The sequence below is a fragment of the Stenella coeruleoalba genome (genome assembly GCF_951394435.1).
Source record: "Stenella coeruleoalba genome assembly, contig: scaffold_111, whole genome shotgun sequence".
Lineage (NCBI taxonomy): Eukaryota > Metazoa > Chordata > Mammalia > Artiodactyla > Delphinidae > Stenella > Stenella coeruleoalba.
The window spans coordinates 641,374-657,755 of record NW_027645943.1 but is presented as its reverse complement, the minus strand read 5'-3'; the positions used below and the strand labels follow the sequence as shown (position 1 = coordinate 657,755).

The 16,382-nt window shown below is 44.1% G+C and overlaps 1 long non-coding RNA gene across 10 annotated transcripts in view; it reads right to left on the bottom strand.

The window, feature by feature from the left end:
* The window catches only part of LOC307181455, a 947,438-nt gene that overhangs the window by 322,665 nt on the left and 608,391 nt on the right, over positions 1-16,382 (bottom strand). Inside the window, exon 9 of one of the 10 annotated variants that reach the window (XR_013826793.1) lies at positions 7,498-7,570. The exons of 8 other annotated variants lie outside the window; for them this stretch is intronic. This is a non-coding gene — a long non-coding RNA (uncharacterized lncRNA). Of the gene's footprint in view, positions 1-7,497; positions 7,571-9,097; positions 9,150-16,382 lie in introns of those variants that run through there. One more of the 10 variants, XR_013826794.1, reaches the window with a different exon arrangement.

Sequence of the window (16,382 nt, the reverse complement as noted above, 5' to 3'; positions counted from 1 at the left end):
AAAGAGAATCAAGCGTGTGTACAGGGGCATAAACGCAGCAGTGATAGGATTGGAGAGGTTCGGTGAGCAAATGAAGACCCTTTGAAGTCATATTGCATGGTACCCATTACACGGGTCTCAACTCTCCAGGTTTAAGGTATTCTTCCTTCAGCTAAAACATGCATGTGGAACCCAAGTATGATCAACCATGTGAACGGGAGACGTGTTCAAATATGTCTCAGTTTTCCTCCCCTGGTACTCGGGTGCAACATTCCAGACGCTTTACTAACACTCTCCCCACTTGGAGAGTCAGCGCCTTTAACCTCCTGTTTGGCTCAGTTTGCAATTTCTGCGGAAGATGAACAGGAATAGCGAGAACCAATGAGAGGCTAGCTGGAGGTGTCTGGACAGGCAAATTTAACTCTCATTTCCCACCAGGAAGAGGAAATATCCAAAGGCTCAGTGTGCCGTGCCGGAACCAGATTAGGGCCTGAAGCCATCCTGCGGTGTTGCGGCCAGCTCAAAAGAAAGCGAGTTGAAGAAAGGAGCTCAGGGGCACAGTAATTCACAAACCTGCAGAGTTATAAATGACAGCTATCGTCCAAAAATAGACTGAAGTAAGGCTGCCAAGAGGACTTGAAAGCGGGGCAGAATTGCAGGAAACCGATTTCAGGAGGTAGACTGGAATTGCATTGAAAGCATAGGAAAAGAGGCAGAACGTCCACAATGATGCACTTGGCCAAAAAGGGCGTATGCGTTTTTTCCTGAATATATTCAGGAAAAAACGCATACGCCCTTTTTGGCCAACCAAGCAAGCTTGCAAAGGAAATCTGCACTACAATGAAGTCTCACTTCCCCCCTGTCAAAAGGGCCATCTGAAAAAAGTGTAAAATCCAGAAAGGCAGGACAGGCCATGGAGAACTGGGAGCCTTGTTATGCTGATGGGCGGGATGTAAATTGCCAACAACCACTCGGGAGAAGTGTATGGTGTTTCCTGAAACATCTAAAAAACAAAGCAACAGAACCTAGGGCACTTCCACTTATGGTCCTATACCTTAGGGAAATTAAAATCAAAAAGACACAGCCACCCCAAAGTTTGGGACGCCTCTGTTTACAAGAACCTCGTTTACAGTACAAGTTCAACATCGCAGAAAGTGAAAAATGGATAAAGAACTTGTGGTATTTACTTACAATGCAGTATCACTCAGCAATGAAATCTGTGTCATCAGGCCCTTAGCAGCACAATGAGTGGATTCAGGTATGATGATTCTAACTGAAAGAAGTCACACAGAAAAAGAAACATCATAAGATATCAGTAATACACGGAATGGAAACTTGGCTACACAGGAACTGAATTACAGAACAGAACAGGGTCTCAAATTTAGAAAACCAACTTATGCTTGCTTAAGGGTAAAGGTGAGTTGGGGTGCTGCATAAAACCAGAGATTGAAATGAGCACAGATAAAGTTCCTTCAGCCAAATATGGAATAGACAAGTGCTACTCCTTGCTCAACGAAATGGACTCAACACCCCATATTAAACGCCTAAGAATGTACCTGACTAGTAAGTATCGTAAAACCTATGGATTGCTATGTCTCCAAAAGAGAATCAAGCGTGTGTACAGGGGCATAAACGCAGCAGTGATAGGATTGGAGAGGTTCGGTGAGCAAATGAAGACCCTTTGAAGTCATATTGCATGGTACCCATTACACGGGTCTCAACTCTCCAGGTTTAAGGTATTCTTCCTTCAGCTAAAACATGCATGTGGAACCCAAGTATGATCAACCATGTGAACGGGAGACGTGTTCAAATATGTCTCAGTTTTCCTCCCCTGGTACTCGGGTGCAACATTCCAGACGCTTTACTAACACTCTCCCCACTTGGAGAGTCAGCGCCTTTAACCTCCTGTTTGGCTCAGTTTGCAATTTCTGCGGAAGATGAAAAGGAATAGCGAGAACCAATGAGAGGCTAGCTGGAGGTGTCTGGACGGGCAAATTTAACTCTCATTTCCCACCAGGAAGAGGAAATAACCAAAGGCTCAGTGTGCCGTGCCGGAACCAGATTAGGGCCTGAAGCCATCCTGCGGTGTTGCGGCCAGCTCAAAAGAAAGCGAGTTGAAGAAAGGAGCTCAGGGGCACTGTAATTCACAAACCTGCAGAGTTATAAATGACAGCTATCGTCCAAAAATAGACTGAAGTAAGGCTGCCAAGAGGACTTGAAAGCGGGGCAGAATTGCAGGAAACCGATTTCAGGAGGTAGACTGGAATTGCATTGAAAGCATAGGAAAAGAGGCAGAACGTCCACAATGATGCACTTGGCCAAAAAGGGCGTATGCGTTTTTTCCTCAATATATTCAGGAAAAAACGCATACGCCCTTTTTGGCCAACCAAGCAAGCTTGCAAAGGAAATCTGCACTACAATGAAGTCTCACTTCCCCCCGGTCAAAAGGGCCATCTGAAAAAAGTGTAAAATCCAGAAAGGCAGGACAGGCCATGGAGAACTGGGAGCCTTGTTATGCTGATGGGCGGGATGTAAATTGCCAACAACCACTCGGGAGAAGTGTATGGTGTTTCCTGAAACATCTAAAAAACAAAGCAACAGAACCTAGGGCACTTCCACTTATGGTCCTATACCTTAGGGAAATTAAAATCAAAAAGACACAGCCACCCCAAAGTTTGGGACGCCTCTGTTTACAAGAACCTCATTTACAGTACAAGTTCAACATCGCAGAAAGTGAAAAATGGATAAAGAACTTGTGGTATTTACTTACAATGCAGTATCACTCAGCAATGAAATCTGTGTCATCAGGCCCTTAGCAGCACAATGAGTGGATTCAGGTATGATGATTCTAACTGAAAGAAGTCACACAGAAAAAGAAACATCATAAGATATCAGTAATACACGGAATGGAAACTTGGCTACACAGGAACTGAATTACAGAACAGAACAGGGTCTCAAATTTAGAAAACCAACTTATGCTTGCTTAAGGGTAAAGGTGAGTTGGGGTGCTGCATAAAACCAGAGATTGAAATGAGCACAGATAAAGTTCCTTAAGCCAAATATGGAATAGACAAGTGCTACTCCTTGCTCAACGAAATGGACTCAACACCCCATATTAAACGCCTAAGAATGTACCTGACTAGTAAGTATCGTAAAACCTATGGATTGCTATGTCTCCAAAAGAGAATCAAGCGTGTGTACAGGGGCATAAACGCAGCAGTGATAGGATTGGAGAGGTTCGGTGAGCAAATGAAGACCCTTTGAAGTCATATTGCATGGTACCCATTACACGGGTCTCAACTCTCCAGGTTTAAGGTATTCTTCCTTCAGCTAAAACATGCATGTGGAATCCAAGTATGATCAACCATGTGAACGGGAGACGTGTTCAAATATGTCTCAGTTTTCCTCCCCTGGTACTCGGGTGCAACATTCCAGACGCTTTACTAACACTCTCCCCACTTGGAGAGTCAGCGCCTTTAACCTCCTGTTTGGCTCAGTTTGCAATTTCTGCGGAAGATGAACAGGAATAGCGAGAACCAATGAGAGGCTAGCTGGAGGTGTCTGGACGGGCAAATTTAACTCTCATTTCCCACCAGGAAGAGGAAATAACCAAAGGCTCAGTGTGCCGTGCCGGAACCAGATTAGGGCCTGAAGCCATCCTGCGGTGTTGCGGCCAGCTCAAAAGAAAGCGAGTTGAAGAAAGGAGCTCAGGGGCACTGTAATTCACAAACCTGCAGAGTTATAAATGACAGCTATCGTCCAAAAATAGACTGAAGTAAGGCTGCCAAGAGGACTTGAAAGCGGGGCAGAATTGCAGGAAACCGATTTCAGGAGGTAGACTGGAATTGCATTGAAAGCATAGGAAAAGAGGCAGAACGTCCACAATGATGCACTTGGCCAAAAAGGGCGTATGCGTTTTTTCCTGAATATATTCAGGAAAAAACGCATACGCCCTTTTTGGCCAACCAAGCAAGCTTGCAAAGGAAATCTGCACTACAATGAAGTCTCACTTCCCCCCCCCCCGGTCAAAAGGGCCATCTGAAAAAAGTGTAAAATCCAGAAAGGCAGGACAGGCCATGGAGAACTGGGAGCCTTGTTATGCTGATGGGCGGGATGTAAATTGCCAACAACCACTCGGGAGAAGTGTATGGTGTTTCCTGAAACATCTAAAAAACAAAGCAACAGAACCTAGGGCACTTCCACTTATGGTCCTATAGCTTAGGGAAATTAAAATGAAAAAGACACAGCCACCCCAAAGTTTGGAACGGCTCTGTTTACAAGAACCTCGTTTACAGTAGAAGTTCAACATCGCAGAAAGTGAAAAATGGATAAAGAACTTGTGGTATTTACTTACAACGCAGTATCACTCAGCAATGAAATCTATGTCATCAGGCCCGTAGCAGCATAATGAGTGGATTCAGGTACGATGATTCTAACTGAAATAAGTCACACAGAAAAAGAAACATCATAAGATATCACTAATACACGGAATGTAAACTTGGCTACACAGGAACTGCATTCCAAAACAGAACAGGGTCTCAAATTTAGAAAACCAACTTATGCTTGCTTAAGAGTAAAGGTGAGTTGGGGTGCTGCATAAAACCACAGATTGAAATGAGCACAGATAAAGTTCCTTAAGTCAAATATGTGATAGACAAGAGCTACTCCTTGCTCAACGAAATGGACTCAACACCGCATATTAAACGCCTAAGAATGTACCTGACTAGTAAGTATCGTAAAACCTATGGATTGCTATGTCTCCAAAAGAGAATCAAGCGTGTGTACAGGGGCATAAACGCAGCAGTGATAGGATTGGAGAGGTTCGGTGAGCAAATGAAGACCCTTTGAAGTCATATTGCATGGTACCCATTACACGGGTCTCAACTCTCCAGGTTTAAGGTATTCTTCCTTCAGCTAAAACATGCATGTGGAACCCAAGTATGATCAACCATGTGAACGGGAGACGTGTTCAAATATGTCTCAGTTTTCCTCCCCTGGTACTCGGGTGCAACATTCCAGATGCTTTACTAACAGTCTCCCCACTTGGAGAGTCAGCGCCTTTAACCTCCTGTTTGGCCCAGTTTGCAATTTCTGCGGAAGATGAACAGGAATAGCGAGAACCAATGAGAGGCTAGCTGGAGGTGTCTGGACGGGCAAATTTAACTCTCATTTCCCACCAGGAAGAGGAAATAACCAAAGGCTCAGTGTGCCGTGCCGGAACCAGATTAGGGCCTGAAGCCATCCTGTGGTGTTGCGGCCAGGTCACAAGAAAGCGAGTTGAAGAAAGGAGCTCAGGGGCACTGCAATTCAAAAAACTGCAGAGTTATAAATGATAGCTATCGTCCAAAAATAGACTGAAGTAAGGCTGCCAAGAGGACTTGAAAGCGGGGCAGAATTGCAGGAAACCGATTTCAGGAGGTAGACTGGAATTGCATTGAAAGCATAGGAAAAGAGGCAGAACGTCCACAATGATGCACTTGGCCAAAAAGGGCGTATGCGTTTTTTCCTGAATATATTCAGGAAAAAACGCATACGCCCTTTTTGGCCAACCAAGCAAGCTTGCAAAGGAAATCTGCACTACAATGAAGTCTCACTTCCCCCCGGTCAAAAGGGCCATCTGAAAAAAGTGTAAAATCCAGAAAGGCAGGACAGGCCATGGAGAACTGGAAGCCTTGTTATGCTGATGGGCGGGATGTAAATTGCCAACAACCACTGGGGAGAAGTGTATGGTGTTTCCTGAAACATCTAAAAAACAAAGCAACAGAGCCTAGGGCACTTCCACTTATGGTCCTATAGCTTAGGGAATTTAAAATCAAAAAGACACAGCCACCCCAAAGTTTGGAACGGCTCTGTTTACAAGAACCTCGTTTACAGTACAAGTTCAACATCGCAGAAAGTGAAAAATGGATAAAGAAGTTGTGGTATTTACTTACAAAGCAATATCATTCAGCAATGAAATCTGTGTCATCAGGCCCTTAGCAGCACAATGAGTGGATTCAGGTATGATGATTCTAACTGAAATAAGTCACACAGAAAAAGAAACATCATAAGATATCAGTAATACACGGAATGGAAACTTGGCTACACAGGAACTGAATTACAGAACAGAACAGGGTCTCAAATTTAGAAAAACAACTTATGCTTGCTTAAGGGTAAAGGTGAGTTGGGGTGCTGCATAAAACCAGAGATTGAAATGAGCACAGATAAAGTTCCTTAAGCCAAATATGGAATAGACAAGAGCTACTCCTTGCTCAACGAAATGGACTCAACACTGCATATTAAACGCCTAAGAATGTACCTGACTTGTAAGTATCTTAAAACCTATGGATTGCTATGTCTCCAAAAGAGAATCAAGCATGTGTACAGGGGCATAAACGCAGCAGTGATAGGATTGGAGAGGTTCGGTGAGCAAATGAAGACCCTTTGAAGTCATATTGCATGGTACCCATTCCACGGGTTTCAACTACCCAGGTTTTAGGTATTCTTCCTTCAGCTAAAACATGCATGTGGAACCCAGAGTATGATCAACCATGTGATCGGGAGACGTGTTCAAATATGTCTCACTTTTCGTACCCTGGTACTCGGGTGCAACATTCCAGACGCTTTACTAACACTCTCCCGACTTGGAGAGTCAGTGTCTTTAACCTCCTGTTTGGCCCAGTTTGCAATTTCTGCGGAAGATGTACAGGAATAGCGAGAACCAATGAGAGACTAGCTGGAGGTGTCTGGACGGGCAAATTTAACTCTCATTTCCCACCAGGAAGAGGAATTAACCAAAGGCTCAGCGTGCCATGCCGGAACCAGATTAGGGCCTGAAGCCATCCTGCGGTGTTGCGGCCAGCTCACAAGAAAGCGAGTTGAAGAAAGGAGCTCAGGGGCACTGTAATTCACAAACCTGCAGAGTTATAAATGACAGCTATCGTCGCAAAATAGACTGAAGTAAGGCGGCCAAGAGGACTTGAAAGCGGGGCAGAATTGCAGGAAACCGATTTCAGGAGGTAGACTGGGATTGCATTTAAAGCATAGGAAAAGAGGCAGAACGTCCACAATGATGCACTTGCCCAAAAAGGGCGTATGCGTTTTTTCCTGAATATATTAAGGAAAAAACGCATACGCCCTTTTTGGCCAACCAAGCAAGCTTGCAAAGGAAATCTGCACTACAATGAAGTCTCACTTCCCCCCGGTCAAAAGGGCCATCTGAAAAAAGTGTAAAATCCAGAAAGGCAGGACAGGCCATGGAGAACTGGGAGCCTTGTTATGCTGATGGGCGGGATGTAAATTGCCAACAACCACTGGGGAAAAGTGTATGGTGTTTCCTGAAACATCTAAAAAACAAAGCAACAGAGCCTTGGGCACTTCCACTTATGGTCCTATAGCTTAGGGAATTTAAAATCAAAAAGACACAGCCACCCCAAAGTTTGGAACGGCTCTGTTTACAAGAACCTCGTTTACAGTACAAGTTCAACATCGCAGAAAGTGAAAAATGGATAAAGAAGTTGTGGTATTTACTTACAAAGCAATATCACTCAGCAATGAAATCTGTGTCATCAGGCCCTTAGCAGCACAATGAGTGGATTCAGGTATGATGATGCTAACTGAAATAAGTCACACAGAAAAAGAAACATCATAAGATATCAGTAATACACGGAATGTAAACTTGGCTACACAGGAACTGAATTACAGAACAGAACAGGGTCTCAAATTTAGAAAACCAACTTATGCTTGCTTAAGGGGAAAGGTGAGTTGGGGTGCTGCATAAAACCAGAGATTGAAATGAGCACAGATAAAGTTCCTTAAGCCAAATATGGAATAGACAAGAGCTACTCCTTGCTCAACGAAATGGACTCAACACCGCATATTAAACGCCTAAGAATGTACCTGACTAGTAAGTATCTTAAAACCTATGGATTGCTATGTCTCTGAAAGGGAATCAAGCATGTGTACAGGGGCATAAACGCAGCAGTGATAGGATTGGAGAGGTTCGGTGAGCAAATGAAGACCCTTTGAAGTCATATTGCATGGTACCCATTCCACGGGTTTCAACTACCCAGGTTTTAGGTATTCTTCCTTCAGCTAAAACATGCATGTGGAACCCAAGTATGATCAACCATGTGAACGGGAGACGTGTTCAAATATGTCTCAGTTTTCCTCCCCTGGTACTCGGGTGCAACATTCCAGATGCTTTACTAACACTCTCCCCACTTGGAGAGTCAGTCCCTTTAATTTCCTGTTTGGCCCAGTTTGCAATTTCTGTGGAAGATGAACAGGAATAGCGAGAACCAATGAGAGGCTAGCTGGAGGTGTCTGGACGGGCAAATTTAACCCTCATTTCCCACCAGGAAGAGGAAATAACCAAAGGCTCAGTGTGCCGTGCCGGAACCAGTTTAGGGCCTGAAGCCATCCTGCGGTGTTGCGGCCAGCTCACAAGAAAGCGAGTTGAAGAAAGGAGCTCAGGGGCACTGTAATTCACAAACCTGCAGAGTTATAAATGACAGCTATCATCCAAAAATAGACTGAAGTAAGGCGGCCAAGAGGACTTGAAAGCGGGGCAGAATTGCAGGAAACCGATTTCAGGAGGTAGACTGGAATTGCATTGAAAGCATAGGAGAAGAGGCAGAACGTACACAATAATGCACTTGGCCAAAAAGGGCGTATGCATTTTTTCCTGAATATATTCAGGAAAAAACGCATACGCACTTTTTGGCCAACCAAGCAAGCTTGCAAAGGAAATCTGCACTACAATGAAGTCTCACTTCCCCCCGGTCAAAAGGGCCATCTGAAAAAAGTGTAAAATCCAGAAAGGCAGGACAGGCCATGGAGAACTGGGAGCATTGTTATGCTGATGGGCGGGATGTAAATTGCCAACAACCACTCGGGAGAAGTGTATGGTGTTTCCTGAAACATCTAAAAAACAAAGCAAAAGAACCTAGGGCACTTCCAGTTATGGTCCTATAGCTTAGGGAAATTAAAATCAAAAAGACACAGCCACCCCAAAGTTTGGAACGGCTCTGTTTACAAGAACCTCGTTTACAGTACAAGTTCAACATCGCAGAAAGTGAAAAATGGATAAAGAAGTTGTGGTATTTACTTACAAAGCAGTATCACTCAGCAATGAAATCTGTGTCATCAGGCCCGTAGCAGCATAATGAGTAGATTCAGGTACGATGATTCTAACTGAAATAAGTCACACAGAAAAAGAAACATCATAAGATATCACTAATACACGGAATGTAATCTTGGCTACACAGGAACTGAATTCCACAACAGAACAGGGACTCAAATTTAGAAAACCAACTTATGCTTGCTTAAGGGGAAAGGTGAGTTGGGTTGCTGCATAAAACCAGAGATTGAAATGAGCACAGATAAAGTTCCTTAAGCCAAATATGGAATAGACAAGAGCTACTCCTTGCTCAATGAAATGGACTCAACACCGCATATTAAACGCCTAAGAATGTACCTGACTAGTAAGTATCTTAAAACCTATGGATTGCTATGTTTCCAAAAGAGAATCAAGCGTGTGTACAGGGGCATAAACGCAGCAGTGATAGGATTGGAGAGGTTCGGTGAGCAAATGAAGACCCTTTGAAGTCATATTGCATGGTACCCATTCCACGGGTTTCAACTACCCAGGTTTTAGGTATTCTTCCTTCAGCTAAAACATGCATGTGGAACCCAGAGTATGATCAACCACGTGATCGGGAGACGTGTTCAAATATGTCTCAGTTTTCCTCCCCTGGTACTCGGGTGCAACATTCCAGACGCTTTACTAACACTCTCCCCACGTGGAGAGTCAGCGCCTTTAACCTCCTGTTTGGCACAGTTTGCAATTTCTGCGGAAGATGAACAGGAATAGCGAGAACCAATGAGAGGCTAGCTGGAGGTGTCTGGACGGGCAAATTTAACTCTCATTTCCCAACATGAAGAGGAAATAACCAAAGGCTCAGCGTACCGTACCGGAACCAGATTAGGGCCTGAAGCCATCCTGCGGTGTTGCGGCCAGCTCAAAAGAAACTGAGTTGAAGAAAGGAGCTCAGGGGCACTGTAATTCACAAACCTGCAGAGTTATAAATGACAGCTATCGTCCAAAAATAGACTGAAGTAAGGCTGCCAAGAGGACTTGAAAGCGGGGCAGAATTGCAGGAAACCGATTTCAGGAGGTAGACTGGAATTGCATTGAAAGCATAGGAAAAGAGGCAGAACGTCCACAATGATGCACTTGGCCAAAAAGGGCGTATGCGTTTTTTCCTGAATATATTCAGGAAAAAACGCATACGCCCTTTTTGGCCAACCAAGCAAGCTTGCAAAGGAAATCTGCACTACAATGAAGTCTCACTTCCCCCCGGTCAAAAGGGCCATCTGAAAAAAGTGTAAAATCCAGAAAGGCAGGACAGGCCATGGAGAACTGGGAGCCTTGTTATGCTGATGGGCGGGATGTAAATTGCCAACAACCACTCGGGAGAAGTGTATGGTGTTTCCTGAAACATCTAAAAAACAAAGCAACAGAGCCTAGGGCACTGCCACTTATGGTCCTATAGCTTAGGGAAATTAAAATAAAAAAGACACAGCCACCCCAAAGTTTGGGACGCCTCTGTTTACAAGAACCTCGTTTACCGTCCAAGTTCAATATCACAGAAACTGAAAAATGGATAAAGAACTTGTGGTACTTACGTACAATGCAGTATCACTCAGCAATGAAATCTATGTCATCAGGCCCGTAGCAGCATAATGAGTGGATTCAGGTACGATGATTCTAACTGAAATAAGTCACACAGAAAAAGAAATATCATAAGATATCACTAATACACAGAATGTAAACTTGGCTACACAGGAACTGAATTCCACAACAGAACAGGGACTCAAATTTAGAAAACCAACTTATGCTTGCTTAAGGGGAAAGGTGAGTTGGGGTGCTGCATAAAACCAGAGATTGAAATGAGCACAGATAAAGTTCCTTAAGCCAAATATGGAATAGACAAGAGCTACTCCTTGCTCAACGAAATGGACTCAACACCCCATATTAAACGCCTAAGAATGTACCTGACTAGTAAGTATCTTAAAACCTATGGATTGCTATGTCTCCAAAAGAGAATCAAGCGTGTGTACAGGGGCATAAACGCAGCAGTGATAGGATTGGAGAGGTTCGGTGAGCAAATGAAGACCCTTTGAAGTCATATTGCATGGTACCCATTACACGGGTCTCAACTATCCAGGTTTAAGGTATTCTTCCTTCAGCTAAAACATGCATGTGGAACCCAAGTATGATCAACCATGTGAACGGGAGACGTGTTCAAATATGTCTCAGTTTTCCTCCCCTGGTACTCGGGTGCAACATTCCAGACGCTTTACTAACACTCTCCCCACTTGGAGAGTCAGCGCCTTTAACCTCCTGTTTGGCCCAGTTTGCAATTTCTGCGGAAGATGAACAGGAATAGCGAGAACCAATGAGAGACTAGCTGGAGGTGTCTGGACGGGCAAATTTAACTCTCATTTCCCACCAGGAAGAGGAAATAACCAAAGGCTCAGTGTGCCGTGCCGGAACCAGATTAATGCCTGAAGCCATCCTGCGGTGTTGCGGCCAGCTCAAAAGAAAGCGAGTTGAAGAAAGGAGCTCAGGGGCACTGTAATTCACAAACCTGCAGAGTTATAAATGACAGCTATCGTCCAAAAATAGACTGAAGTAAGGCTGCCAAGAGGACTTGAAAGCGGGGCAGAATTGCAGGAAACCGATTTCAGGAGGTAGACTGGAATTGCATTGAAAGCATAGGAAAAGAGGCCGAACGTCCACAATGATGCACTTGGCCAAAAAGGGCGTATGCGTTTTTTCCTGAATATATTCAGGAAAAAACGCATACGCCCTTTTTGGCCAACCAAGCAAGCTTGCAAAGGAAATCTGCACTACAATGAAGTCTCACTTCCCCCCGTCAAAAGGGTCATCTGAAAAAAGTGTAAAATCCAGAAAGGCAGGACAGGCCATGGAGAACTGGGAGCCTTGTTATGCTGATGGGCGGGATGTAAATTGCCAACAACCACTCGGGAGAAGTGTATGGTGTTTCCTGAAACATCTAAAAAACAAAGCAACAGAGCCTAGGGCACTTCCACTTATGGTCCTATAGCTTAGGGAAATTAAAATCAAAAAGACATAGCCACCCCAAAGTTTGGGACGCCTCTGTTTACAAGAACCTCGTTTACAGTACAAGTTCAACATCGCAGAAAGTGAAAAATGGATAAAGAAGTTGTGGTACAACGCAGTATCACTCAGCAATGAAATCTATGTCATCAGGCCCGTAGCAGCATAATGAGTGGATTCAGGTACGATGATTCTAACTGAAATAAGTCACACAGAAAAAGAAACATCATAAGATATCAGTAATACACGGAATGTAAACTTGGCTACACAGGAACTGCATTCCAAAACAGAACAGGGTCTCAAATTTAGAAAACCAACTTATGCTTGCTTAAGGGTAAAGGTGAGTTGGGGTGCTGCATAAAACCACAGATTGAAATGAGCACAGATAAAGTTCCTTAAGTCAAATATGGAATAGACAAGAGCTACTCCTTGCTCAACGAAATGGACTGAACACCGCATATTAAACGCCTACGAATGTACCTGACTAGTAAGTATCGTAAAACCTATGGATTGCTATGTCTCCAAAAGAGAATCAAGCGTGTGTACAGGGGCATAAACGCAGCAGTGATAGGATTGGAGAGGTTCGGTGAGCAAATGAAGACCCTTTGAAGTCATATTGCATGGTACCCATTACACGGGTCTCAACTCTCCAGGTTTAAGGTATTCTTCCTTCAGCTAAAACATGCATGTGGAACCCAAGTATGATCAACCATGTGAACGGGAGACGTGTTCAAATAAGTCTCAGTTTTCCTCCCCTGGTACTCGGGTGCAACATTCCAGACGCTTTACTAACACTCTCCCCACTTGGAGAGTCAGCGCCTTTAACCACCTGTTTGGCTCAGTTTGCAATTTCTGCGGAAGATGAACAGGAATAGCGAGAACCAATGAGAGACTAGCTGGAGGTGTCTGGACGGGCAAATTTAACTCTCATTTCCCACCAGGAAGAGGAAATAACCAAAGGCTCAGTGTGCCGTGCCGGAACCAGATTAGGGCCTGAAGCCATCCTGCGGTGTTGCGGCCAGCTCAAAAGAAAGCGAGTTGAAGAAAGGAGCTCAGGGGCACTGTAATTCACAAACCTGCAGAGTTATAAATGACAGCTATCGTCCAAAAATAGACTGAAGGAAGGCTGCCAAGAGGACTTGAAAGCGGGGCAGAATTGCAGGAAACCGATTTCAGGAGGTAGACTGGAATTGCATTGAAAGCATAGGAAAAGAGGCAGAACGTCCACAATGATGCACTTGGCCAAAAAGGGCGTATGCGTTTTTTCCTGAATATATTCAGGAAAAAACGCATACGCCCTTTTTGGCCAACCAAGCAAGCTTGCAAAGGAAATCTGCACTACAATGAAGTCTCACTTCCCCCCGGTCAAAAGGGCCATCTGAAAAAAGTGTAAACTCCAGAAAGGCAGGACAGGCCATGGAGAACTGGGAGCCTTGTTATGCTGATGGGCGGGATGTAAATTGCCAACAACCACTCGGGAGAAGTGTATGGTGTTTCCTGAAACATCTAAAAAACAAAGCAACAGAACCTAGGGCACTTCCACTTATGGTCCTATAGCTTAGGGAAATTAAAATCAAAAAGACACAGCCACCCCAAAGTTTGGAATGGCTCTGTTTACAAGAACCTCGTTTACAGTACAAGTTCAACATCGCAGAAAGTGAAAAATGGATAAAGAACTTGTGGTATTTACTTACAACGCAGTATCACTCAGCAATGAAATCTATGTCATCAGGCCCGTAGCAGCATAATGAGTGGATTCAGGTACGATGATTCTAACTGAAATAAGTCACACAGAAAAAGAAACATCATAAGATATCACTAATACACGGAATGTAAACTTGGCTACCCAGGAACTGCATTCCAAAACAGAACAGGGTCTCAAATTTAGAAAACCAACTTATGCTTGCTTAAGGGTAAAGGTGAGTTGGGGTGCTGCATAAAACCACAGATTGAAATGAGCACAGATAAAGTTCCTTAAGTCAAATATGGGATAGACAAGAGCTACTCCTTGCTCAACGAAATGGACTCAACACCGCATATTAAACGCCTAAGAATGTACCTGACTAGTAAGTATCGTAAAACCTATGGATTGCTATGTCTCCAAAAGAGAATCAAGCGTGTGTACAGGGGCATAAACGCAGCAGTGATAGGATTGGAGAGGTTCGATGAGCAAATGAAGACCCTTTGAAGTCATATTGCATGGTACCCATTACACGGGTCTCAACTCTCCAGGTTTAAGGTATTCTTCCTTCAGCTAAAACATGCATGTGGAACCCAGAGTATGATCAACCGTGTGAACGGGAGACGTGTTCAAATATGTCTCAGTTTTCGTCCCCTGGTACTCGGGTGCAACATTCCAGACGCTTTACTAACACTCTCCCCACTTGGAGAGTCAGCGCCTTTAACCTCCTGTTTGGCCCAGTTTGCAATTTCTGCGGAAGATGAACAGGAATAGTGAGAACCAATGAGAGACTAGCTGGAGGTGTCTGGACGGGCAAATTGAACTCTCATTTCCCACCAGGAAGAGAAATTAACCAAAGGTTCAGCGTGCCGTACCGGACACAGATTAGGGCGTGAGGCCATTTTGCGGTGTTTCGGCCAGCTCACAAGAAAGTGAGTTGAAGAAAGGAGCTCAGGTGCACTGTAATTCACAAACCTGCAGAGTTATAAATGACAGCTATCGTCCAAAAATATACTGAAGTAAGGCTGCAAGAGGACTTGAAAGCGGGGCAGAATTGCAGGAAACCGATTTCAGGAGGTAGACTGGAATTGCATTGAAAGCATAGGAAAAGAGGCAGAACGTCCACAATGATGCACTTGGCCAAAAAGGGCGTATGCGTTTTTTCCTGAATATATTCAGGAAAAAACGCATACGCCCTTTTTGGCCAACCAAGCAAGCTTGCAAAGGAAATCTGCACTACAATGAAGTCTCACTTCCCCCCGGTCAAAAGGGCCATCTGAAAAAAGTGTAAAATCCAGAAAGGCAGGACAGGCCATGGAGAACTGGGAGCCTTGTTATGCTGATGGGCGGGATGTAAATTGCCAACAGACACTCAGGAGAAGTGTATGGTGTTTCCTGAAGCATCTAAAAAACAAAGCAACAGAGCCTAGGGCACTTCCACTTATAGTCCTATAGCTTAGGGAAATTAAAATCAAAAAGACACAACCACCCCAAAGTTTGGGACGCCTCTGTTTACAAAAACCTCGTTTACCGTACAAGTTCAATATCACAGAAAGTGAAAAGTGGATAAAGTACTTGTGGTACTTACGTGCAATGCAATATCCCTCAGCAATGAAATCTATGTCAACAGGCCTGTAGCAGCATAATGAGTGGATTCAGCTATGATGATTCTAACTGAAATAAGTCACACAGAAATAGAAACATCATAAGATATCACTAATGCACGGAATATAAACTTGGCTACACAGGAACTGAATTACAAAACAGAACAGGGTCTCAAATTTAGAAAACCAACATTTGCTTGCTTAAGGGTAAAGGTGAGTTGGGGTGCTGCATGAAACCAGAGATTGAAATGAGCACAGATAAAGTTCCTTTAGCCAAATATGGAATAGACAAGAGCTACTCCTTGCTCAACGAAATGGACTCAACACCCCATATTAAACGCCTAAGTATGTAACTGACTAGTAAGTATCTGAAAACCTATGGATTGCTATGTCTCCGAAAGAGAATCAAGCGTGTGTACAGGGGCATATACGCAGCAGTGATAGGATTGGAAAGGTTCGGTGAGCAAATGAAGACCCTTTGAAGTCATATTGCATGGTACCCATTCCACGGGTCTCAACTCTCCAGGTTTAAGGGATTCTTCCTTCAGCTAAAACATGCATGTGGAACCCAGAGTATGATCAACCGTGTGATCAGGAGACGTTTTCAAATATGTCTCAGTTTTCGTCCCCTGGTACTCTGGTGCAACATTCCAGACGCTTTACTAACACTCTCCCCACTTGGAGAGTCAGTGCCTTTAACCTCCTGTTTGGCCCAGTTTGCAATTTCTGCGGAAGATGAACAGGAATAGGGAGAACCAATGAGAGACTAGCTGGAGGTGTCCGGACGGGCAAATTTAACTCTCATTTCCCACCAGGAAGAGGAATTAACCAAAGGCTCAGCGTGCCATGCCGGAACCAGATTAGGGCCTGAAGCAATCCTGCGGTGTTGCGGCCAGCTCAAAAGAAAGCGAGTTGAAGAAAGGAGTTCAGGGGCACTGTAATTCACAAACCTGAGGAGTTATAAATGACAGCTATCGTCCAAAAATAGACT